Raw genomic sequence first — 27542 nt, forward strand, 5'->3', positions numbered from 1 at the left:
CTGTTCTTTCGGACATGTCCGAAAGAGCAGATACCATCTTCATAATACCACACTAATCCCTTGCTTGCTTATATACCAGCATCGGAGTAACGCTACGCTGCTAATACGCTGCAGCAACGCTACAAACAGGAACTTTTTGATTGCCCCTTATACAACACTATCTAGTGAATTTAGTACAGATTTCGAATGCGAAATAACTGGGTTAAACTAAGTGTTAAAGATGGATTAAACACGGTAGTTCATGATTTTATAGACATCCTGCCTCAGGAACATTAGTGGCGAAATATTTTAGGGGAAACTGTATATCTTACAGTTTCACAAGGAGATTTCAGTTTGTAGCTTTATACTGGAAGATTCAAGTGATTAGGGCGGATAATAGGGATAAGGACAGGGAATTGTGCGAAATTTTTTGAAATGCCTTATCCGGAAATTACCTTGAGTAATTGATCAGAATACCGACTCGTGAGAGTAACATCTTAGATCTCCTGGTTACAAACTGCCCTATCTTTTCGACTTATTTAACATAAAGCATGGAATCAGTCATCATAACTCCGTTATAGCATCACTGACCACTGGTGTCAGTAGATATGTAAAATACCATAAGAACATAATACACTGCAAAGCCAAAGAAAATGGTACCTGCCTAATATTGTGTAGGGCCCCCGCAAGCACGTAGATATGCAGAACACGACGTGGAATGGACTCGACTAACGTTGTGAAGTAGTGCTGGAGGGAATTGACACCATGAATCCTGCAGGGCTGTCCATAAATCCGTAAAAGTACGTGGGGGTGGAGATCTCTTCTGAACAGCACGTTGCAAGGCATCCCAGATATACTCAATAATGTTCATGTCTGAGGAGTTTGGTGGCCAGCGAAAATGTTTAAACTAAGAAGAGTGTTCCTGGAGTCCCTCAGTAGCAATTCGCAAGTTACAATGTTTGCAAACAATACTGGAAACATGTTACTCATCTAAAGTGAGGCGCACATAGTAAATGCCATCTATGACAATGAAATTCAAAAGGTGAAAAGCTGCACAATAAGTAAATATAAAAGGAGCAAACCAGGAAAAACAGTAACAATAAACGTGAAAAACAGTGCCTATGCAACAACTTTAATTAAATGAACAGGTTCTATAAAATAAAACTTCTACTTTACAAGATTCAAATTCAAATGGCTCCGAGCACTATGGGACTCAACTGCTGAGGTCATTAGTCCCCTAGAACTTAGAACTAGTTAAACCTAACTAACCTAAGGACATCACAAACACCCATGCCCGAGGCAGGATTCGAACCTGCGACCGTAGCGGTCTTGCGGTTGCAGACTGCAGCGCCTTTAACCGCACGGCTACTTCGGCCGGCTTTACAAGATTACTAAAGTATAAGGGCAGTACTGAGCTGTATTTGGTCATTTAATATTATATTAGGACTGTGGGCCAGATGTCTGTTGATTTCCAGGGCTTCCAACAGGTTGAGTTTTAGGACTTTGTTTGAGAAGTGGAAGACTTGGGACCGTGGCCCTCAATCAGTACATGCTCAGAAATTAATTCTGCAAACTCCAGCTGCGTTCATGTTCAGCCAGCTTAGTTGCTATGTCTCTCTCTGACTGACCAATATAAAGCTTATCACAACTGCAGATTCAATAATATGTCAGAAAAATCAGTTTCTCAAACGTGACAAGGAGAGGAAGAAGCTACGTGCCGAGACAGCATATACAGACAGCGTGAAAGCAACTAGTGGCAATGACAGACATTTATATATTCATTTCTTTATATCACAGAGCTATGGTCTCTTGAAAGTTGAAGTAATCAAAGAAAAATTAATTACACTGATAACTGCATCTTCGTTGTAAAAAATACGCCGTATGTTTCGATAATGTAGCTGTGAGTGCCTTTTCTCTATGTTCAATGTAAGTGAATAGTCTGATAAGCCAAAACATTATGACCACTGCCCACCGCGACGTTGGATGCCGCCATGTGGCGTTGTGGTCATGTGACGCGGTAACAGAAGTATATAAGTGGAGTAGACACGGACAGGGGATCGCCTTGGCGAAGATATGGGCTGCAAATGGAGAAATCCATTGAGATAAGCGACTTTGACAGAGGGCAGATTATTATTACACAGAGCCTGTGAACAAATATCTCGAAAACGGCGAAGCCGGTGGAATGTTCACGTGCTACTGTCGTGAGCATCCACAGAAAGAGGTAGAAGGTCAGTGAAACGTCCAGTGTACATCCACGACTCTTTACAGAACGTGGGGTTCGGTGGCTTGTCTACTCTGTAAAGTAGGATAGATGGTGATCTGTTGCATCTCTGCGGAAAGAGCACGGTGCTGGTGCATACACAAGTGTTTCGGAGCACACTGTTCTTCGTACATTGTTGAACATAGAGCTCCGCAGCAGAACACCCCTCTGTGTAAACATGTTGACCCAACGACATCGTCAGTTACGATTGCAGTGGGCACGGGACCATTGGGATTCGACCGTCGATCACTGGAAAAGTGTCAGCTCCGGGCGGATCACATTTTTGCCACACAAGGTCGATGATCGTCTCCATGGACGCCGTTATCGAGAAGAACGGTGGCTCGAAACTTCCAGCACGTCACTGACGTACGCTGGTGGGAACAGTATTACGCTATGGGAGGAAGTCTCCTGCGCTTGCATGGGGCCTGTGGTAGTAATCGAAGACACATTGACAGCTGTATCTCTTCATACTTGACGTCTTCCCCGACGGCGATGTCATCTTTCAGCAGTATAGTGTCTGGCAGCCAGAACCGTGGTACAGTGGTTTCGGGAGCATTATAGTGAACTTACGTTGGTGTCTCAGCCACCAAATTCGTATGATGTATATCTTATATAACCCATATGGGTCTCTATCGGGTGCCGTCGCCGTGTAGGCGAATCAGCGGCGCGTTACTTAGGCGAATTCAGCTAATACCACATACCTCCACCAACCTACCAGAAAACTATCGCATGGCTGACACGCACAGTTAGTTACGCATATCGTTCCAAAGACGGACAAGCAAGCTATTAAGCAGTTGGTGATAATGTTTTGCCTCATCAGTGTGCATATCATGCTGAGATACTGTGTCAGCACTCTCAAGGTGAAATAAGTCGACCGACAGTTCCTTCCACAATTTCACAAAGAAGTTGTCGACAGTTTGCCTTATCATTATAGCCTCAGGTAATTTCTCTATGCTTTTCGAGAACCACTGCCTATAGAGGCAGTAATCTCTTGGATTCGACATTGACTTTCGGGCGGCTCCACCTCTGACACTACGCTGTGCACATTACTTATTATAAAAGATCATGTCAGTTAATGTATTCGTGTTAAGGAAAACTACAAAGAACTTCCACGAATTTGATCTTCGTAAAGTCTTCTTATCGAGACTGTCCTGATGAAATTGCTCCATTTTTGCAGTCATATACAACCGCTTGGTCAACGATAGATTCTTATCTAAAGACTGGAAAGTTGCACACGTCACACTAATACACAATAAACGAAAGAGAGGTAATCCACTAAATTATGAGCCTATATCACTGCCATCGATTTGAAGTAGGATTTTAGAACATATACTGTGTTCGACATTATAAAATACCTCGAAGGAAACAACCTATTGACACACAGCTAACACGGTTTCAGAAAAATCGTCGAGTGAAACAGCAGTGAAATCTGGAGCTCCCTCCAAGGAAGCGTTATGGGCTCTCTACTGTTAATAACTTATATAAACGATTTAAGAGGCGATAAAAAGTGAGCGTCCCACACTTGAGTACTAAAAATTCTGTTAAATTTCGATTAAATAACAGATCACACAAATTTAAAGGTCGTTAATTCAACTAAATACGGGTTGCAGTTACGAACAACTTAAATTGGAACCATCGCACAGTAAATATTGTGGGCAAGGCGAACCAAAGACAGCTTTTAATTGGCAGAACCCTTAGAAATTATCATGAAACAGGGGAACGTTGTCACGGATGTGATACGCGGGTTGGGGTGGCAGACATTAAAGAGACTTTTTTGTTGTGGTGAAACTCTTTCACGAAATTTCAATCACCACCTTCCTCCTCTGAATGTGGAAATATTTTGTTCTCTCCCACCTACATACGGAGAAAATTTTTGTATATTCCGCTGTTGGCTAGTAATTTTTCTCATCTTTGCTATTGAAAATACGGTGGGCCTTGGCGTTCTTCACATTATAGGAAACCCTATAGTTGCCTGACTTCAGTGTTTTTACTACACTCTGTGATTCCTGTCCTCGATATGGTATAGTAAGGCACTTCCTGCTAACAGTGGAAAGAGCGGCAGTGGAAGCTCAGAGGAGGTAAAGTTTTCAATTTTTGTGTCCTATGTAAGATGTGTTCAATAACGCAGGATTGTAGCCATCGGTTAAGATAGTAAATCTTAGTATGCGTAACTCTACTTTTAAATCTTCTTTGGATCTGGGATCAAATATGAGACACTGCACCATTAAATGGAAAGCTGCATGTTTATGTGTTACTGGGTGCGAATATATTACTGTATCCGTAGTTGTAGTTTTTCTACAAATTTTGAAACTACGATTTTGTGTACCGATGTCAATGGATAGATCTAGGAAGTTTATGAATTTGTTACCGATCTCCATTTGTGAACTGAATATTTTTATGTTCGCTGTTTAAGTTATGAAAAAAAAATATTGTCCTGTCCTGTAGTACCTGTCCACCTGCACAGTACTTCATCAGCATATCTGAAAATCCTTTATTTAAAAAGATGTTCAAAATGGTCCATGAACATGAGGTTGCGCACTGCATATTGGACTCGCATTCGAGAGGCCACTGGTTGAAATCACCTTCTTCCCATAGACATTTAGATTTTCTGTGGTTTTCCTACATCGCATAAAAAATGTTAGTATGTTCCTTTGAAAAGTACATAATGCAGGTTTTATTCCCTATCTTTTCTTCAGTTCGCGTATCTGCTCCGTCCCGAATAACCTTGTCTTCGAAGAGATGTTCAGTTCTACATGTCTTTTCCGTTTCTTATCTCTCTCTCTCTCTCTCTCTCTCTCTCTCTCTCTCTCTCTCTTTTACACTCATAATTCAGAAGATGCGACAGTGGTAGTGTCTGTCGATGATGCACTGCATTTACGATTATCCATCTGACATACCAGGACGCACAAAAGAAATACGTGTTAACGTTTCTGTCTTCAAAGTTTGTCATTTCTCGAGAATAAATCTCAAACAAAACCAAAATTATCTTCAACGATGTGTGTAAGTGGTAACTGACACAGTTCAACATTCGACTTACCTTTATCGACAGTTAAGAAAACAGTAAATCATTGGTATTCCGATTTACTAGGAACTTCATAGTACCTACTGGTTGCAACATAACGGAGGCTGCTGTAAGTGCGAAGAAGTCAACAAAATGAAAGTGATCTGCTACTAAAGGACCGAGATACCTATTTCCCTTTGTCAGTATCAGTTTACAACCTGTGTGTAGAGATGGTATCGTAATATTTAACTCACTTCCTTGAAAACGTTAGGAGAGGTTTAGGAGAGTCAGGTTTAAAGACATTCATTGCATTAAGAGAACAAAAATATCTGTAAGGCTATGATTTATTTGTGGATGTTCAATAAATGCGCGTGGAGAAATGGTCTAACAATCCAATCAATTTGAGTGGCCAGGTGGGAAGAGTATAAATCACTTTTCGCATAATTTAGCCTTGTAAATGCATTGTACATCGTGACCTGTTAAACAGCCAAAGCGGGTATGGAAAACTGTTTATACCCGCTGAGCCGTAAATTACTGAAGCCGGAAATTTCATCACCTCCCGCGAAAATTCTGCTTAGCGGTTACTCGTTGCGCAAAGTTATGTGTCCGATTCTTTGATGCCAAGTGAGACATTATGGTTTACAAGCACTGACATCCCATTAACATCTACATCTGCATGACTACTCTGCAATTCAAATTTATGATATTGGCAAAGGGTTCATACAACCACTTTCGCATTGTTTCTCTCGAATACCACATGCGAAAAATGAGCAACCCATTTTTTTCGTGCGAACTCTGATTTCTCTTATTTCCTTGCGATGGTCATTTCTGCATATGTAGGTGGGAGAGAAAAAAATATTACCGCATTCAGAGGAGGAAGCTGGTGATTGAAATTTCGTGAAAAAGTTTCGGCACAACAAAAATGTCTTTGTTTTAACGACTGCCACCCCAACCTGCGTATCACATCCGTGACACTATTGCCAGGTTTCATGATAATTTCTAAGTGTTCTGCCAATTAAAAGCTGTCTTCGGTTCGCCTTGCCCACAATATTTTCTGTGTGATGGTTCTACTTTAAGTTGTTCCTAACTGTAACCTGTATTTAGTTGAATCAACGACCTTTAAATTTGTGTCATCTATTATTTAATCGAAATTTAACAGAGTTTTTAGTACTCAAGAGTGGGACCGCTCACTTTTTATCGCCTCTTTAATCGTTTGTATAAATTATTAACAGCAGAGAGCCCGTAACGTTTCCTTGGGGGCAGCTCCAGATTTCACTGCTGTTTCACTCGACGATTTTTCTGAAACCGTGTTAGCTATGTGTCAATAGGTTGTTTCCTTCGAGGTATTTTATAATGTCGAACACAGTATATATTCCAAAATCCTACTTCAAATCAATGATAGTGATATAGGCGCATAATTTAGTGGATTACCTCTAATTCGTTTCTTTTGTATTGGTGTGACCTGTGCAACTTTCCAGTCTTTAGATAACAATCTATCGTTGACCAAGCGGTTGTATATGACTGCCAATAATGGAGCAATTTCATGAGGACAGTCTCAATCGGAAGACTTAACGAAGATCAAATTGGAAAAAGTTCTTTGTATTTCTCCTTAAGACGAATGCCTTAACTTACGTGATCCTTTAAAATGAGTAACGCACACAGCGTAGTGTCAGAGGTGGAGCCGTCCGAAAGTCAGTGTTGAATCTGCCTCTATAGGCAGAGGTTCTCGAAACGAATAGAGAAATTACCTGCGACTATAAAGATGAGGCAAACTCTCGACAACTTGTTTGTCAAATTTTGGAAGGAACTGTCAGCCGACTTGTTTAATCTTGATTGTGGTGGCACAGAGATATCAACGTGAGTTCACTATAATTCTCCCGAAACCACTGTACCACGGTTCTGGCCCCGAGACACTATACTGCTGAAAGATGACATCGCCGTCGGGGAAGACATCAAGTATGAAGAGATACAGCTGTCAGCGTACGTCAGTGACGTGCTGGACGTTTCGAGCCGCCGTTCTTCCCAATGACGGCGTTCGTGGAGACGATCATCGACCTAGTGTGACAAAACTGTGTTCCACCCGGAGCTCACACGTTTCCATTGATCGACTGTCGAATCCCAACGGTCCCGTTCCCTTTGACGATGTCGTTGGGTCAACATGTGAACACGGAGGGGTGGTCTGCTGCGGAGCTCTATGTTCGACAATGTACGATGAACAGTGTGCTCCGAAACACTTGTGTATGCACCAGCACCGTGCTCTTTCCTCAGAGATGCCGCAGATCACCACCTATCCTACTTTACAGAGTAGACAAGCCTCCGAACCCCACGTTCTGTGAAGAATCGTGGATGTCCACTGGACGTTTCACTGACCTTCTACCTCTTTCTGTGGATGCTCACGACAGTAGCACGTTAACATTCCACCGGCTTCGCCGTTTTCGAGATATTTGTTCACAGGCTCTGTGTAATAATAATCTGCCCTCTGTCAAAGTCGCTTATCTCAATGGATTTCTCCATTTGCAGCCCACATCTTCACTAAGGCGATCCCCTGTCCGTGTCTACTCCACGTATGTACTTCTAGTACCGCGTCACGTGCCCACAACGCCACTTGGCGACATCCAGCGTCCTGGTGGGCAGTGGTCATAATGTTTTGGTTTATCAGACTATTCACTTACATTGAACATAGAGAAAAGGCATCACCGGTACATTATCGAACCACACGGCATATCTTTTGTAACGATGATGCAGTTATCAGTGTAATTAATTTTTTCTTGAATTACTTCAACTTTTAAGAGACAGTAGCTCTGTGTTATAAAGAAATGTATATGTATATGTCTGTCATTGCCACTAGTTGCTTTCACGCTGTCAGTATGTGCTGTTTCAGCACGTAACTTCTTCCTCTCCTTGTCAAGTTTGAGAAATTGATTTTCCCCAGTGATACTTGGAATTTTCAGCGTTGTTCGTTCTCGTACATAGTTTAGTTTGCGCGCTTTCTGGACGGCGTAAACCATATGTTAGTTGGGATACTTTAAATTTCTTGACTTACTTACTTTAATAGCATCCACTTGATCCACTTTATTGAAGAACACCCTTAAAATTCTTTGGCGTAAGAGTCAGGTAGGTCAGTCGCAGCCTCCCTTCGTTCAATAACATTATAAGACACCACTCGAGCTAACTAGTCCGTTGACTGCTAGTGATCTGACCCGGTTGGACCGACTGAGACACAGATCGCTCCGCAAGAACTCGGATTCGGGAATGAATCTCTCACGCAACAGATTGAATGATGTGCTTGAATGGCCCTCGCAAATGAGTCCCCAACGTTGCCTCTTAGAAAAAGCATTAAAGGTTTAATACTTAGGAAGAGGTTCATGTAGCTACTGAAATAAAAATCTTGGTTCAGTCTGAAGTCATTTTTTTAATATTACTCCTTTCAAGCATATACAATAAAAAGATAAGCAATAATTACACATTAAGGTGATAAACCAAATAGTATGTGAGAGGTACTGCCAACCATGGCCACTGAAACAAATTTTAAACAGGGCTTGACTGATTCGGCAAAACGCGCAAGGAGCAAGTGAGACGGGAGTGACGATTCTCTCAAAATATTATTCCCCAAAGGAAGGAAGGAAGAAGGAAGATTGGGTTTAACGTCCCGTCGCGCTATGGTGTCAAACGGAAACTTGCAATTTCGTTGCTATGACACCCGTTAGAAAATCGAGCTCAGAATGTCTCTTTTCTGGTATTTTTTTACGTCATCTAATGACTGTTTTTCTGCATCACAGATTTCTAGAAAACGGAATCCTAGACTCCCACTTACAGACATTTTTCAGATCAGGCAATGAGCTACATTCCCACCTTGCAAAGAGAGAGAAATTCTCACTCTATGTGGAGTGGTGTCCAGTAGTCACACTTCTTACCCCACAATGGGTGAAGTAAAAGGTTTTAGTAATAAACAGCCACCAAGCTTACCACAAGAAAACAGAGATGAGCACCTCTCGATCAGTCCGGCACCAGCCAGTTTTTTAGGAAAAGTGTATAGGCGAGAACAGCATTCCACCAAGCTATACTCTGACCAGAGAGGCCGATTTGTAAATGTAATTTATTCTACACTAGCCTGATGTGTAACATGGTACATTATACTGACCTTTTTAGCCAAAGTCCCATACAGCACAGTGTGTGGCCATAGTTTCTGGACTGTACAACACAACAGACATGTGAGACATGAGTTTCCCCTGGCGTATTCAATTTTAAAACACCTTACAGGAATTCAGCCTCGTAAAATTCACAGCGACCGTCGATATTTCGACTGGAGTACACCCCACCATTTTCAAGACACAAACTGCAACGGACAGGCGATATACAAGAAAATTTTAAACCTCTTTCTTGGGGTGATTCAGGAAAGAAAACACACACACACAATGAACGCGAGTGTGTTTTTGTTTAAACTCTGCTTGGAATCCTGCTCTCTCCCTTGTCAAAAAACAGAGGGACAGAGTCAATGTTACCTCAACTACTAGTTAGTAGTCTTTCACTATCAATACCTCTGACCTTGGTCATCTTTGGTGGCACATGTGTTCTGTGTGTGTGTGAGTGTGTGTGTGCGTGCGTTATCTTTCCTGAATTACTCCAAGAACCGAGGTTTTAAATTTGCTTGTGCATCGCCCGTCGGTTGCAGTTTGTGCCTTGAAAATGGGGGGAGTGCTCCCACCGAAATATCGGCGGTCGCTGTAAATATTACCTGGCTGAATTCCCGTAAGTTGTTTGAAAATTATGTACGTCAGGATAAACTCAGGTCTCACATTGTTTACCTGTACAGGGAGGAAATGTATCGGTGTTTACGAAAGTTGGATAAACTTCGTAACTGTCGAGTTAGTCTGTAACGAGCTTTGTCGTTTTTATTGAGGTGTCGTGATGAAAATCGTGTCCCAACATTTTCCAAGATTGTGCACCGTATTAATTCTCCTGCCGCCAGTCGCATCAAGCAACGTGCTGGCTTGGCTATTGTGCGTGAAAGGATTCGTTTTACTCGTCGACGTTTGGATTTTGTTTCCAAAGAACTGTTTTGTTTCCATTTAATGGTTGCTACGAAATTGTCTGATTTCACTTGGGACTGGTTGGACGGTGCCTCATGGACTCAAGCTGACTGGGAATACAATTGTTACTGCTCGGCATTTGGCAAAGTTTGAACGTCTCCATCGGTCGCAGTCTGATTTTATATTTCGACGTTCTGTGATAAATCTCACAGGGTAATCTTTTGACGACGCAACCTTATCCGTGCTATGGAAGGGTTTAAATTTTGCACCCACACCGAAGAGTTTGCCGTTAGTTGATTTCATTACGTCAGTTGAACAGGCAGTTAACAGAGTTCCTCCTGACGCTGCAGAGGAGGTTAGGAGGGATGCATGTCGTGTGTTGACTAGGGCTCGTCCGCCCAAGAGTAATGTAACATCAGCAGAGAGGGCTGCTTTACGCTCTCTCAAAGTTGATCCTGACATTATTTTACGTGCTGACAAGGACAATGCCACCGTTGTTTTAAACAAACTGGATTATGTACAAAAAATGCATTGTTTATCATGTGACTCAGCGTATCGCAGGGTCGATGCTGACCCCACAAAAGTGTTGAGAGGAAGACCAACAGCCTCCTGGAGAAAAGTGGTTTGTCGCAGCACACTATCAATAGCCTTAACACTAATAGTGCTCTTCCCCCTAGGTTATATAGCCTTCCGAACATACACAAGGAAGGTGTTCCTTCCCGTCATGGTTCAAATGGCTCTGAGCACTATGGGACTCAACTGCTGTGGTTATCAGTCCCCTAGAACTTAGAACTACTTAAACCTAACTAACCTAAGGACATCACACACACATCCATGCCCGAGGCAGGATTCGAACCTGCGACCGTAGCAGTCGCACGGTTCCGGACTGCGCGCCTAGAACCGCGAGACCACCGCGGCCGGCATTCCTTCCCGTCATATAGTGAGCAATATCGGTGCTCCAACATATCGCACTGCCAAGCATCTTGCATCTATAGTACGTCCACGTTAGTAACTTTCCTTTGCCGGATATGTTGCCAATGCATTAAAGATCCAGTTGTTCTGAATTTATCATACACATATTTAAATGTACGGCGTGTAGGGGGAGTACATTGAGGATATTTTTCAGCGTATAAGTCTCAAGCTCTCACTGAATTTCGTTGGCATTCTCCGTAAATCAGAAGCATATCAACTTGTTCTTCGAAGGAATACATCATTCACATTCGCTTGATTCGACGATACTAGTCTTACCGTTCCTATTAGTGTTGTATTACGAAACTGTCGAATGATGTTTACATTTCAATGGCATGTTATACGGATACGCCGTATTCAGCGAATATTTACTATTTGCACGATGTGCAAGAGAGAATTGACGGAGCATGTGCTTTGATAAATACCGAACTGATAAGGAATGCCACTCAATCCATGATAAGAAGATTGCAGCACTGCATTGATACCAATGGTCACTACTTCGAACACCTTTTTGACCTTCGTTGACCTTCAAAGACCTTACTGTTACACATTATTGGATTCGTCTCGATAGCCGCTATCAGAAAATAAGTACCAAAGTATAGCATCTCATTTAAAGAATCAAAGTTGACCTTCATATCTCTGACACGACCCCACCCAGCAACAAAAAATCGTCATATTATGGCCCCCATTTTCCCATACAACATTTGTCCCACAAACTTTTCAGCTACTATCATACTTTCGGAGTTATTCTAGGTGGCAATATTTAGTGACTCTCGCTGTATACTTTGCTATGTAATTGACACTGATTTGAATTTCCTGTCTTGAGAGCCTTCCTCTCCAGCACACACGGAGTCTTTTTCCAGCCAGTTTACAAGTGGAGGAGGGGACAGGGGCTGGGGTATTAACCAGAGGGGGAGGGGTTAATTAATTTATTGATATAATTATTTAGTCTGTCAAACTGATAGAATGGGATGGGGATATTCGAATAACTCAAGCCTGAAAGTGTGGTTGTATCAGGGAGTGGGAGGGGGCTGGTTTGGAGATTTCAGAGGGGGGGGGGGTTGAGGAGAGGAAGGGGGGGCGTTCTTGCAAGGACAGATTATCCCAGGGTATCATGAGTCAGCTCCCAGGGGGTCATAAACCACTTAGCAGAACAATAGGTTAAGGTAATAAATCAATAAGCTGTCACAATTTAATTAATTTGCATGTCATTTTGATGTCAAAAGTGTGCCTGAACATATTTGTCCCCCTACCGATCGATGAAGGCACCGCCAATACGGCATTTTACATTACATTTATTGCGACTAGCGTGTTATAAATGATACACAACATAGAATACAATACTTAGAAATTAACATAGTGAAGAAAGTGGCCAGCCCCATGTCTACTCATCCTGTTATCAAATGAGTGGCGGGGTTCTTCCCCAAGGGTAAAAGGTGCCCAGAGCGATGAGATCGCCACCTCCCTCTTCTTACGCTGCGGCGCAGAAAGGCTGCACTTTAGCTACACTCAGCTCAGTAGGCTGGCCACAGCCTTTATCATTTCTGATAGTGAGGGAACAATCACTAAATACATTCATTCATGAGAAGTACAACAACAAAGACTAATTACAGGCGCCGGCCGGGGTGGCCGAGCGGTTCTAGGCGCTACAGTCTGGAACTGCGCGACCGCTACGGTCGCGGGTTCGAGTCATGCCTCGGGCATGGATGTTTGTGATGTCCTTAGGTTAGTTAGGTTTCAGTAGTTCTAAGTTCTAGGGGACTGATGACCTCAGATGTTTAGTCCCATAGTGCTCAGAGCTATTTTTGTTATTTTTATTACAGGCAGTCAAATTGAAACTAACACTGCTACCAGCAATGGACATGAGAGAAAGGGTGGAAGAAACATGATAAACACATTTAATGAAAATATGGGAGAAGTAAGTAACGTGCAGACTGAGAAATGAAAAGTGAAAGAACCGTAACTGAAAGAAAATGTGGACATTTGATATACTGGTTGACAGCAGGAGACTGGCCAAATACGTTAATTTTTTAGACACAAGAAAATGCTTTAGCCTCTTCTTAAAAGCAACAGGACAATGAATTTCACGCAGAATGTTGGGCACCACTAACAGAGAAGCACTTTCCGAATGATTTTGTTTTATGAATCGGCACAGCTGCGATACTAAGTAAGTGAGATCTTGTTTTTCAAATAAGATGAGCTGACAGTTTGAGATTTCTCTAATCTCGAACAATATTTGCTTGGTTTTTGAAGATTTTATTTGAATTCTGCAGTTAAGACGAGTAATTCGTTCTCTTAAGCAGCAATGGAGATGGCTACCGTGTGGCGAGTAAGAAAGCGTTTCCCACGGTTGAGACGCAGGCCGCTAGGCTGATAGCGCCGTATGATGGTGCTGAACGTTGGCCAATGGGATAAGGAGACTGTGTGCGAATACAACTTGGTTGTTCTACACGACTGTTTGCATCTGCAAACGATTCCAACACCGTACGAGATTTGCTACATGTGCGAGAATATTGCATAATAGAGGTAGGAGGAAGTTCTACGCACCGACTCACTATGGTAATTTAGGAAAGGACATCTCACAACTTGCAGTACCGCGTGAATAAGATCGACCAGTCATACTGCATGTCGTCTATTTCATCTTCTAGTGACTCGTGGCTAGACTGAGATACATTTAGGGGAGTGTAGTCCTCGTGGGAATCTTGCAAGAGGAATATAATGTCCGATACGAAGCACTAGGATAATGAAATAGACATAGTGTACGGCAGTCACGTGTCAGACCTAACCAGCTGGGCGTATGAACCAATGACATGATCAAATAGACCGAGTGACCGCGCGGTTTGAGGCGTCATCACGGATTGCGCGGCCCCTCCTGCCGGAGGTTAGAGTCCTCTCTCGGGCTTGGGTGTGTGTGTTGTTCTTAGCATAAGTGAGTTTAAATAGTGTGTAAGTCTAAGGACCGATGACTTCAGAAGTTTGGTCCCTGAAGAACCCACACGCATTGCAACATTTTTTTTGTATTACATTGAAGCACAAAAAGTCTTGGTAAGGGACTGGGTGTTATGTTGATCGTTCGCCGCTGAAGCCTGCATTTATCCCCAAACAGTATTCGTCATAATTATTTCCTTATGCCCCACATTCAAATAGACGGCAATCTGACCTAGAGTAGCACACGCGGCTCTCCGAACGCGACGTGACATCCGTTCGTTATACAATTGTGGCCGTGCTGGGTGGCAGTTTTTTCACTGTGGAAGACGAGGGAAATTTACGACACCCCAGGACCCGCTCTCAACATCATATGAAAGGAACCAACTCAAACCGAATCCACTGACACTCAAACACGACTTTTTCATCTGAATAGCAAGAACGCAAGAGGGGTTTAAACGCCTCTTCGGAAGTAAAACCACTGGACCATTGTACAACTCCAAAATACCTAGTGGTTACGCTGGTGCACATCTTGTCATTTAAGTAGCGCTGTCTCAACACTATGCTGAATGTGGCTGCCAGAAATAATGTGCACCATTTGAGAGGACCAACCTCGGGAACCACGTACAAACTCTGAAGTCTCTTGCACCAGCTGTGTGTTACTCTACAACGCTACGCAGTCCATTAACACTGAAGGGTCAAAGAAACTGGTACACCTGCCTAATATCGTGTGGCGGCCCAGCGGGCATGCAGAAGTGCCACAACATGATGTGGCATGGACTCGACTAATGTCTGAAGTAGCGCTGGAGGGAATTGACACCATAAATCCTGTAGGGTTATCAAAATGGTTCAAATGGCTCTGAGCACTATGGGACTTAACATCTGAGGTCATCAGTCCCCTAGAACTTAGAACTACTTAAACCTAACTAACCTAAGGACATCACACACATCCATGCCCGAGGCAGGATTCGAACCTGCGACCGTAACGGTCACGCGGTTCCAGACTGAAGCGCCTAGAACCGCACGGCCACACCGGCCGGCCTGTAGGGTTATCCATAAATCCGTAAAAGTACGAGGGGGCGCAGATCTCTTCTAAACAGCACGTTGCAAGCCACCCCAGATATATTCAATAATGTTCATGTTTGGGGAGTTCGGCAGCCAGTGGAAGTGTTTAAACTCAGAACACTGTTCCTGGAGACACTCTCTAGCAATTCTGGACGTGTGGTGTGTCGCATTGTCCTGCTGGAATTGCCCAAGTCCGTCGGAATGCACAATGGACATGAATGGATGCAGGTGATCAGACAGGATGCTTACATACGTGTCACCTGTCAGAGTCGTATATAGATGTATCGGGGGTCCCATATCACTCCAACTGCACCTGACCCACACCTGCACAGAGCCTCCATCAGCTTGAACAGCCAACTGCTGACATTCAGGGTCCATGGATTCATGAGGTTGTCTCCACACCCATACACATCCATCTGCTCGACAATTTGAAACGAGACTTGTCTTACCAGTCCTTCCAGTCATCAACAGTCCATTGTCGGTGTTGGCGGGCCCTGGCGAGGTGTAAAATTCTGTGTCCTGCAGTCATCAAGAGTACATGAGAGTAGAAGGATAAACTATGTTCTGCCCCACTCTCCATTGTTGCCAAATTTTTTCAAGATGGCGGATCCAAGATGGCTGCGATAGATATGGCAGTGTCCCAATGACGTTATGGCGAGAAGTTCAAATTTTGGAGGGAAGATAGGTCAATTGGGCTACCTGCACTAACCTAACCCCCTCTCCTCCCCTCCCCCAGAAAATGGTGGGAAGTTCAAATTCCAGCAGTCCACTGCAACACACCATGGCTACCTCCACTAACCTAAGAAAATGGCAGGAAAATAGGTTACTTGGACTACCTCCACTAACCTCAATCATACGACCGCCACCTCTTCCTAGGAATTGGCAGGAAAAGGACTCTGCCTGTGCTGGATAGGATTGACGTCAGTCTTTATTTTGCAAGCAGTTTTGATTTAAAAAATTTGAAGCAGTAGCTCCATCCCTTGTGTTCACCATAGGGTCTGGAGTCCAACTGACTTAGTACACAGTACTGCTACCAGAGGGCATGTAAAACGCTCTACAGACACGCTCGCTAACGATAAACTGTCGGAACAATGCACTGCACACACACTGAGTGCAAGTAAAAAGCGCGACGTATCAGCGAACTGTTCCAACTGTTCCACACTTTGCAGGGCCAGCCAGATGCAAGCCAGCGCCGGAGCGTGAGCCATCACTGTCACACCGCTGCCAATGGCAGCTGAAAGTCACGTCTACAGTTAGAGTTCTTAGAGTGTTATACTGACATCACACGGGTATATAAATAAGCGCCAAGTCACCCTCTGGGTAGTGCGCTCGTGTTTACTGCTTCTGGCGTGAAACCTCTGTACCTATGGATACTGAAGTCACAGGTCGCACTATAGATACCTGTTCCAGAATAACATCAACTGCTTTCTCCCTCGTGATCCTAACGAGACATGCGAGATGTTTCTAGCTGCGCATGTGTTTACTGTGGCTGACGCATCCATCTAAAAGGTTCACAATGTTATACTGTTGTCACATGTCTATGTAAATAAGGGGCAAGTCACCCTCTGGGCCGCACGCATGTTTACCGTTGCTCGTGCGAAATCTCTCTACCTGTGGATACTGATGTCACAGGTCACGCAATAGCAATCTGTTCCAGATAAATATCGACTGCTTTCTCCCTCGCTGTCCTAACGGGATACTTATTACTTGTTACCTATCTCGGAATAGGTAAAGTGTCACAGAAATAGTTAACTGTCACTTCTGTTGTAGCTTTCGTGACATTTCAGCTTGTCTGAATGGAAATTCTTTTTCTAACAGGACCTGTTAACGAAAATAGCTCAGAATAACACCGATTGCATTCTTCTTGATGGTCCTAACGAGGCATCACGTGTTACGCTTCCCGGAAATCGTAATATTCTGCTTTCAACATACGTCTCAGAAATGGCAATCTTCTTACCGCTAAAAGCCTTCATCATGTATGTGCACGCTTGCGAAAACGCCCTTAATCAAAAAAGCATACTTGTTACTTGGAGAGAGAGAGAAAGACAATGGTCACATCAACCCATTCCATAAATAGTGACGTTTGATAAAAGCTTGCCGGCCGGTGTGGCCGAGCGGTTCTAGCCACTTCAGTCTGGAACCGCGCGACCGCTACGGTCGCAGGTTCGAATCCTGCCTCGGGCATGGATGTGTGTGATGTCCTTAGGTTAGTTAGGTTTAAGTAGTTCTAAGTTCTAGGGGACTGATGACCTCAGATGTTAAGTCCCATAGTGCTCAGAGCCATTTGAACCATTTTTTTTTTGATAAAAGCTTCTTATTGACTGTACAATCACATGAAGCTCTCTCATTGGTTGCCTCGGTCTATATATAAACCCACAACCAACCTCCATCGTCCTCAGTCTGGCCCAGTTTTCCGAGATGGAAGTCAGAGGGTCAGCTAAAGCACTCAGCCGAATACTACACATGGACATCCATACACATGTATACGATCCGGTAAATGGAGGGTCAAGCTATATCAAGCTCCCTAAATATATAGCTAAATATATGTAAATGTCGTGTGGTTAGGGCCTCCCGTCGGGTAGACCATTTGCTGGGTGCAGGTCTTTTGAGTTGACGCCACTTCAGCGACCTGCAAATCGATGGGGATGAAATGATGATGATTAGGACAACACAACACACAGTCCCTGAGAGGAGAAAATCTCTGACCCAGCCGGAAATCGAACCCGGGCTCTTAGGATTGACATTCTGTCATGCTGACCACTCAGCTACCCAGGGCTGACAAGATATAGCTAACAAGGAGACATGCTTTAATATAGAAAATAGAAACGATCAGGCTTGTTTTGCGTGGTCAATGCTGGCTTGCGAAAGAAATTACGATCCTAGGGATCATCCTGAGCGTCCCAGTACAGACCTCGTAGGTGATAATATTCGTGGGTGTTATAATATTGATGGTATAGAGTTCCCTGTCAAGATCCAGGACGTAGCTCAATTTGAGGCACAGAATACCGGCAAATCGGTTCATTTTTAAAGCCTGGAGAAGAAAAGAAAGTCAGATGAGCAACACTAGCATACTCTTATCGGCCCCCTCCATGTCTCAATTTTTTCCGGTAAGTGCCAGCTGCATGTAAACATGCTGCTCTTTTCTGAAGGTGATAATTATCACTCTGTTTGGGTCAAAGATATGTTCCGACTCCTTTCCTCTCAACCATCAACAGATTGTCATGTAAAACATATTTGCTTAAGGTGCCTGAATTATTTCTCCTCAGACAAGTTATTAGCGGTGCATCTAGTAGACTGTGCTTCCAAGGACCCGTTACACGTTATTATACCTACTGAGGACAACAAATTCATAAAGTTCAAGATTGCTCACCACCAGGACTGATGCCCGTTTGTAGTGTTGAATGCCTCTGCATTCCTGTGACCCTACAGCCTCACATACTACATTTAGAGAAAACCACGTACCATATGTCGCAGCGTACCAAATTGTATCGCCCTATGATTCCAGTCTTAACTGCTACAAACCTTATGTCGGGGATAATCCTGCGCTTTGGCTGCTCACTGAGCTCGAAAAACGTTCATGGGAGGTTGATAAGCTTTACAGCGACAACGTTCCCATGACTATATTAAATGAGAATGAAGATTTGTATAATAACGCGGCTGATTGTCATATTTGCTGGCTGCCGTTAGGCAGAAAAGCGGAAACTCCTAGCAGGGACCACTGTCATCTTACGGGGAAGTTCCGTGACACAGCGTGCAATTTGAAGTACCAGCTACCCATTAGTAGGAGATCTCGATCGATATGTGGTTGAGGCTGCGGTAGAAATTGATTTCACTGTCTCCGGCAAAGATTGCGAAGGTGGAGGAGACGGGATCGGTGACAGCGAGAGCATGTATCACAAGTTGCTGACTTTTCTGCATCTTCGCTTGTGGATGGTATACAGGGTGAGTCACCTAACAGTACCGCTGGATATATTTCGTAAACCACATCAAATACTGACGAATCGATTCCACAGACCGAACGTGAAGAGAGGGGCTAGTGTAATTGGTTAATGCAAACCATACAAAAATGCACGGAAGTATGTTTTTTAACACAAACCTACGTTTTTTAAAATGGAACCCCGTTAGTTTTGTTAGCACATCTGAACATATAAACAAATACGTAATCACTGCCATTTGTTGCATTGTAAAATGTTAATTACATCCGGAGATATTGTAACCTAAAGTTGACGCTTGAGCACCACTCCTCCGCTGTTCGATCGTGTGTATCGGAGAGCACCGAATTACGTAGGGATCCAAAGGGAACGGTGATGGACCTTAGGTACAGAAGAGACTGGAACAGCACATTACGTCCACATGCTAACACCTTTTTACTGGTCTTTTTCACTGACGCACATGTACATTACCATGAGGGGTGAGGTACACGTACACACGTGGTTTCCGTTTTCAATTACGGAGTGGAATAGAGTGTGTCCCGACATGTCAGGCCAATAGATGTTCAATGTGGTGGCCATCATTTGCTGCACACAATTGCAATCTCTGGCGTAATGAATGTCGTACACGCCGCAGTACATCTGGTGTAATGTCGCCGCAGGCTGCGACAATACGTTGTTTCATATCCTCTGGGGTTGTAGGCACATCACGGTACACATTCTCCTTTAATGTGCCCCACAGAAAGAAGTCCAGAGGTGTAAGATCAGGAGAACGGGCTGGCCAATTTATGCGTCCTCCACGTCCTATGAAACGCCCGTCGAACATCCGGTCAAGGGTCAGCCTAGTGTTAATTGCGGAATGTGCAGGTGCACCATCATACTGAAACCACATACGTCGACGCGTTTCCAGTGGGACATTTTCGAGCAACGTTGGCAGATCATTCTGTAGAAACGCGATGTATGTTGCAGCTGTTTGGGCCCCTGCAATGAAGTGAGGACCAATAAGGTGGTCGCCAATGATTCTGCACCATACATTTACAGTCCACGGTCGCTGTCGCTCTACCTGTCTGAGCCAGCGAGGATTGTCCACGGACCAGTAATGCATGTTCCGTAGATTCACTGCCCCGTGGTTTGTGAAACCCGCTTCATCGGTAAACAGGTAGAACTGCAACGCATTCTCTGTTAATGCGCATTGACAGAATTGCACTCGATGATTAAAGTCATCACCATGTAATTGCTGATGTAGCGACACATGAAACGGGTGAAAGCGGTGACGATGCAGTATGCGCATGACACTACTATCACTCAGTCCACCGGCTCTCGCAATGTCCCGTGTACTCATGTGTGGGTTCATGCCAACAGCAGCTAACACACCAACTGCACCTGCTTCTCCTGTGACGGGCCTGTTACGGACCCGTTTGCGTGCTACGACCATACCTGTTGCATACAGTTGGCGGTAGATGTTTTGCTATGTGCGGCACGTTGGATGCTCTCTGTCCGGGTACCGTTCTGCATACACCCTGCAGGCTTCAGCTGCATTTCGTCGACACTCGCCATAGATGAGTATCATCTCCGCCTTTTCAGAGTTCGAATACACCATGGTCACAGTTCCTACAACACTACACTATCACAGACGTCTAGTAACACGGTGTACTACAGTTGGTCTGCGTGCGGAGACGAATGCAGAAGCCGGTCGTGGTGGCCGTGCGGTTCTAGGCGCTACAGTCTGGAACCGCGCGGTCGCTACGGTCGCAGGTTCTAATCCTGCCTCGGGCATGGGTGTGTGTGATGTCCTTAGGTTAGTTAGGTTTAAGTAGTTCTAAGTTCTAGGGGACTGATGACCTTACATGTTAAGTCCCATAGTGCTCAGACCCATTTGAACCATTTTTGAACGAATGCAGAATAACAATAGCAGCAAGCGCTACATGCGGACACTGCGATAGCTAGACCAAACCACAACAGTGCACTACAGCCACACTCGTAAACACGGTAGTCATCGTAAACATGTCCCTGCAGATGCTGTTCGCCGACCATGGCTCGTGTTTGTTACAACACGCAACTGAACGTCGGAGGTTTCAAGCGTCAACTTTAGGTTACAATATCTCCGGATGTAATTAACATTTTACAACGCAACAAACGGCACTGATTACGTATTTGTTTATATGTTCAGATGTGCTAACAAAACTAACGTGGTTCCATTTAAAAAAACGTAGGTTGGTGTTAAAAAACATACTTCCGTGCATTTTTGTATGGTTTGTATTAAACAATTACACTAGCCCCTCTCTTCACGTTCGGTCTGTGGAATCGGTTCGTCAGTATTTGATGTGGTTTACGAAATGTATCCAGCGGTAACATTAGGTGACTCACCCTGTATATTTTTGCTCTGAAGCAGTCACAAAATTAAGGGTTCGCTTATAATCCCAAGTTCATGCACAGCAATAAAATCATAGGTATACCAACCAAATTTACCTTCTCTTCAAGAAACATCGTAGATGTTTTCTCCTTGTACGATGGAGGTTTGTTGTTCCTTCTCCCATTTCTAATCTTTTAAAGTAATTAGTGCGTTGTACTTCACTGCTACCAAACTTCATACAATGCTTCCAAATTACAGATGGCGCCATTGTGTTGTGCAGGACAACAGCTGTCCCAGCACTGCAGCGAGAAACCATGGTGTAGACCAGGTGGGGCACGTACACGTGTACCATGTACCGTCTAATTGGCACACCGGAAGGCAACAGTAGTGCTGTACATATTCATGACGCGTTAGATGCTCATTTGTAGCTGTCGGCGTTGTTATTAAAGAAGCAGTGAGCGCTTTTCCATTTTATGTAATATCCCACTTCGAACCAGTGGAAATTTTACAACATAACTCGCATTCAAAAAAGTTTTATTCATAAACCAAAATGTTAGCACCGATGCTGCGGCAATTTGATATGCCGGTTTTTTCCCAGTTATTAGCAGGTTATTAGCAAGAAATAAAAATACCTGTTATAACTGAGACAAAACAAATATCGAAAAATACCGGTCATTCAGAACAAAAACAGCGATGTCGGTTTTAGCCGCTCGGTTTTTCCCATCCGAGGTACCGAGCCGCTGACATTTTGCAGCCACTACAGCCGCCACTTGCAGCTTCTAAGTATGGTGAGATCTAACCACAACAGCAAAACCAAATGTAGGGAAAGGCATAGTTTTCATCTTCATTTCGAAGACTTACTTGCAGTTAGAAGTTCAACATGCTTTCAACTCCGGCAATGGATGCACACATATACCCTACTGTAGTATTTTCTTTTCTGTGTACTGATCAACGGAAATCGTGGTATGACCGTGAATGTAAACGTTTCGTTCAAATACGCGTTAACTTTGAATTACCACTAGACATCCTTTATCCATGCTTGGAAAGGCAATAGTTTAGTGATTTCTGTTATTGTTAAGTTCGTTTCTTGTGAAATTTGAGTAATTACGATAATAAACTGAGTTTATTGAGATCATTATTTGATTTAGTAGTCTGGTGCATTTCTTAATCCTTGCTTTGATGAATAATGATTTACTTGTGTCAAATATTACAGGATCAAAGTAATTTATTTAACTAAAGTATCCAATTAAAGAACACCACCCACTGAATAGGCAATGGTTACGCACGGGTAAGCTTGCCCAAGTCTTGCTTTAATCTCAAGGTGATTGCTGATGAATATTCAGCAGTTACCAGAAGAACTTTCGTTCCCAGAAAATCGTAATTGTTCCTTTCTTACGGCAGTTTTCCAATGACAGTAAACATTTCAGCTAATCGATAGCTCTTCGAAAATAGACGTTGTGGAAACCGTGCCTGCCGGATAATTATAAAGTTTATAACCTCGATCGGTAACCAGCCACTTGTACGGTTGAAAGTAAGTTTATTTAAATCAAATTTTACTGCTTTCGGGATGATTAGGAGTCGACTGTATCTTCAAACAGCTCATACCGACATTCGTGGTTCCTGCTGGGGTGTAGCTTCGCAGTCATTTTGGGTTTTGCGCAGTGGTTTATATTTCTATCAGACTCTTGCGTCGTTTATTTCTGTTACACGTTTTAAAATTCACACATTTTGGCACGCATTTTACGTCAACGCCGTTAAATTCTCGGAAAACTGGTTGAATACACTCCACCCAACGTTTTATCACACACGCTCAGTATTTACAATAGTGGCCTAGCTGCAAGTAATTAGCAAAAACATTAGTGGCAAAGGTGCTACAAAGATCAGTGTCCACAGAAAATCTATTGTAACAGAGTCACCTGATTACAGTCGAAACAGAAATAGTATAGTTTAAGACTACTAACTAAATTACAGATTCTGCTGAGGTGTACCCTGCAATTTGAAAATGAATGAAAGCCCAGAACCGGTTATGGTTAGTTAAAAGTTACACATTCTGCATATAAAATGGATTTCTTTCATTTTCGGCGACTTAAGCGATCGATACGTGTTCTGTTTCGTCGTTGGGAAGGAAACAGAAAGCGACAAATGAGAGTTCTGATTGTGAAGTACTTTTTTCTGGTTTCTATTTGAAACGTTATATGTTACTCCAAGAAAGTTATACGCGTATTTTTGATGAAATACCCTATGTGATTCAATCTCTTGAAAAATAGAGCAAAATGCATAAGCAGAGCTTGGTCGTTACTGACATTTGCAATTATGTTTAAAGTGATTCACTGTTATCTACTGAGCGGACTGTTTTTTCATGCACGGTAGATGGAATATAACTGTCCGAAGCAAATGTCGTTGAAATAAAGCTCTACAAAGAAGGTTCCCAAAATTCGCTATCAACTGAGCAGAGCTCATTCCCCATTGTTGCACATCGAAGGACGTCTTCAGCTTTGGGGGTGCAAGTTATGACTTGCTCGTATATATTTTTTCACGTAAGTTGATTATTTACGCCCACAGTTAAGCATAGACGTAATATTTAACTGTATGCTGGTTTGAGTCAACAGATAAGGTTCTTTTTTTATATATAGAAACAACAATATTAATTTTATCACCGTTGTGTTTAATCGGCAATCTTATTCTTATTGTGAAACGCAATACCATAATATTTATCGGAGTACCTTCAAATAATTCTGATGTGAAGCAAGGTCTGCGGAAACGACAAAACTAATAAATCCGGAAAATAAATAATTTAATTTCGATGAAACGCAGCTCTGAGAGGCAACGTTGCTAAGTGTTAACTTATAGTCCAATGTCTTAACATTCAGGAAAACTCATACGCCTTGACACTCCTTTGCTGAAGAATTTAAAACTTAGCGAGATAAAACTTAGAAAGATAAGATTACTTATGTCGGATGTAAGGGCCAATAATTCTAGGGAATACGACGTGACGGGAGAGGAGGATCACAATTAATAGCCAAGCAACAGCATCAGCTTTATACTTTACGTAGTTTGTCAGTACGCTGAGTTTTCATATAAGAACACAATAGCAGCTAAAAAAAGTGGAGCCTGCCACGTTGTACTTCACGAACGCTCAGTCAGTTAAGAGTAGTCCCACAAACAGCACGTACTGTAGACGCAGCCAGTGTTTGTACTCATAAACGTTACTGTCGTCACAGGCATGGCAAGATAAGCATCGGAACACACAGATGGCTGCAGTGAGTTGTAGAACCACTTTGTGAGGACGCCGACAAGTCGGCCATGTGGTCCCAACGGGACACAAAGAATGCGCCCCGCGCACCAACCGAACGACTCCCAGACAAAAATGAATGATGCCGGTTGCAACACCACGGCCGGCTGTCTTTGCAGGTAGCCGCGCTACCCTCAAGCAGGCTATACGAGAAACAATCTAATACGACGAGGAGCTCACAAAAATGTGCATCTATTTATTCTCTCCATTGTCGTTGACAATGGCATCTCAGGGACGCAGCCGCAATATATTTCATCGTCTGAAAGATCTGAGACTGCTGCAGGCCGCACGCTATCGATGCTGATTATTCATCTACCATACATGATCGATATCGGAATACACATTCCATCAACATACGGTTATGATAAACCAGTCATATGTATATCGATTCAGTTACAAAAACCCATTCACCCACGGACACTCTATAACCATAGGTACCATGCCATACCGTTAAGGTAAAATGATGTACAATCGTACAGGGTGTTCTGAAATTCCCGTTACGAACTTCTAGCACTTGTAGAGGAGAGTGAGTAGATAATATTTTGAATTAGAACCCATGTTACTTTTACGAGTAATTGATTAGGCGTGACCCAGTACATCACTTGTTTTACAGTTCCACTCATCAGCAGCCAAAGAAATTGCTCGTGTATTCTTTGATGGGTTCTCTTCAACATTATGCAGTATGACCTCTTCCAGATGAGGTGTGCGGCGTCCCCTCGGAGAATCACAGTAGCTACTGCTGACGGTGCAGGTACATTTTCCCGATGCCGTAGTGTAATTGTTGCGAAAAGGGTATGTGATGGAGTCAGACATTGTGCAGGACAATCTTGGTAAAGGCGACGAGCAGCACTTCCATTACCGCGAGCTTCCCATTCAGAAGGATCATGCAGGTGATTCTGCAAACGTGTACTCAGCCAAGTTGCCCAAACATTCACAAACACGTGAATGAGGCTCGAACCATGTCAGAGATTGGACAGACTCCAAATGGCGTCAGCCGATCCGACGTAACAAAAAAAATGGTTCAAATGGCTCTGAGCACTATGGGACTTAAGTTCTGAGGTCGTGAGTCCCCTAGAACTTAGAACTACTTAAACCTAATTAACCTAAGGACACCACGCACATCCATGCCCGAGGCGGGATGTGAACCTGCGACCGTAGCGGTATCGCTGCTCCAGACTGAAGCGCCTAGAACCGCTCGGCCACCCCGGCCAGCCCGACGTAACAACCGCCCACCATCCTGTCGCATACCTACCTAGTAAACATGTTTTCAAACAGCTGTAGCACGGAAACGGTACGTTTCCGGACATGGGTTCCTGTTCAAAATATTATCTACTCACTCCCCTCTATAAGTCCTAGAAGTTTGTAATGGGAAGTTCCGACCACCCTGTATAAAAGTAGCGTCCGTACCCGAATGGTTACTGCCGCTGTTTTCGTTTCAGATGGACCAGAGTTCGATGCCTGGTATCTCCTAGGATTTTTCTGCGGCAGGGAGGTTTGGAATGGGGTTTCTCAGTTTCTTGAGTTCAAATAAAGAGATGCTCGAATAAAGAAGCAGCGCCATCACTGAGATTTATCTACTAGCAATAACGGCTGGAGGGAATTGCGACATGCTGACCACATGTTCCACAATCATAAATCGCTCCTCGTACTGCCTTGTGGGCAGCAACCGGAACTGGTTTCGGGCCCTGTTCGAGAGTGGGATTTTCGTTATGAAGAATCTTCTTTTCTGTGTGCTCCAAGGTCAGTTTGGGTTTCATATGTGTTGTAAAACAAAACAAAGAAGTTTTCGTATGACTGAAGGAAGCCTGTAATACTTCACATAATAAAATTGGGATCTTACCAATGTAACAGGCAAAGTGTGGTTCTTCGAGCAACGGTTTCCAAACTTCACACAGGTATACACGAAGAATGCGACATTCTCAGACCACTTGTTACTGAATGCAAACTGTTACCAATCGGTCACAGACGTTTGCAATCTGTCAGTACGAGTCCAAGGATTTTCTTCAAACTAAAAGTTTCTGTTTGCGTACAGGAACGTAACTACTCCGCCAACGAAAATAAAATCCACTTCTGCCGTGATTTGGAGTTTATTACTTTTTCTACTAGCGGGGTAAACATTAACCGTACGTAAATAAAGTAGCATACCTCGGTTCACTGGTAGAATACCAGGGAAATGCAATGGGTCCTCAAAGGAGACTGCTTACAAAAAAAAATGGTTCAAATGGCTCTGAGCACTATGGGACTCAACTGCTGTGGTCATCAGTCCCCTAGAACTTAGAACTACTTAAACCTAAGGACATCACACACATCCATGCCCGAGGCAGGATTCGAACCTGCGACCGTAGCAGTCGCACGGTTCCGGACTGCGCGCCTAGAACCGCGAGACCACCGCGGCCGGCAGACTGCTTACAGATTCCTCGTCCGACGCGTCCCAGAATATTATTCACGTGTGTGGGACTATTACCAAATAGGACTAACAAGTGATATTGAACACATAAACAGAAGGGCAGCACGAATGATCACAGGTCACAGGATTGCTTGACCAGGGCAGGGGGGGAGGGGGGGAAAATTTGAAGGCAGTCGCAAACTGTCCTGTAAATGCATACTTTGGTAGTTCCGATAATCAATGTGAAGTGATTGCTCTATGAATATACCACAGTCTCCTTTGTATAGTTACCGTAGGGATCGTGAGAGCATGATTGACTACAGCACGAACAGAGGCTTTTAAACATCCTTCCT

The sequence above is a fragment of the Schistocerca nitens genome, chromosome 3, assembly GCF_023898315.1.
Source record: "Schistocerca nitens isolate TAMUIC-IGC-003100 chromosome 3, iqSchNite1.1, whole genome shotgun sequence".
NCBI classification, from domain to species: domain Eukaryota; kingdom Metazoa; phylum Arthropoda; class Insecta; order Orthoptera; family Acrididae; genus Schistocerca; species Schistocerca nitens.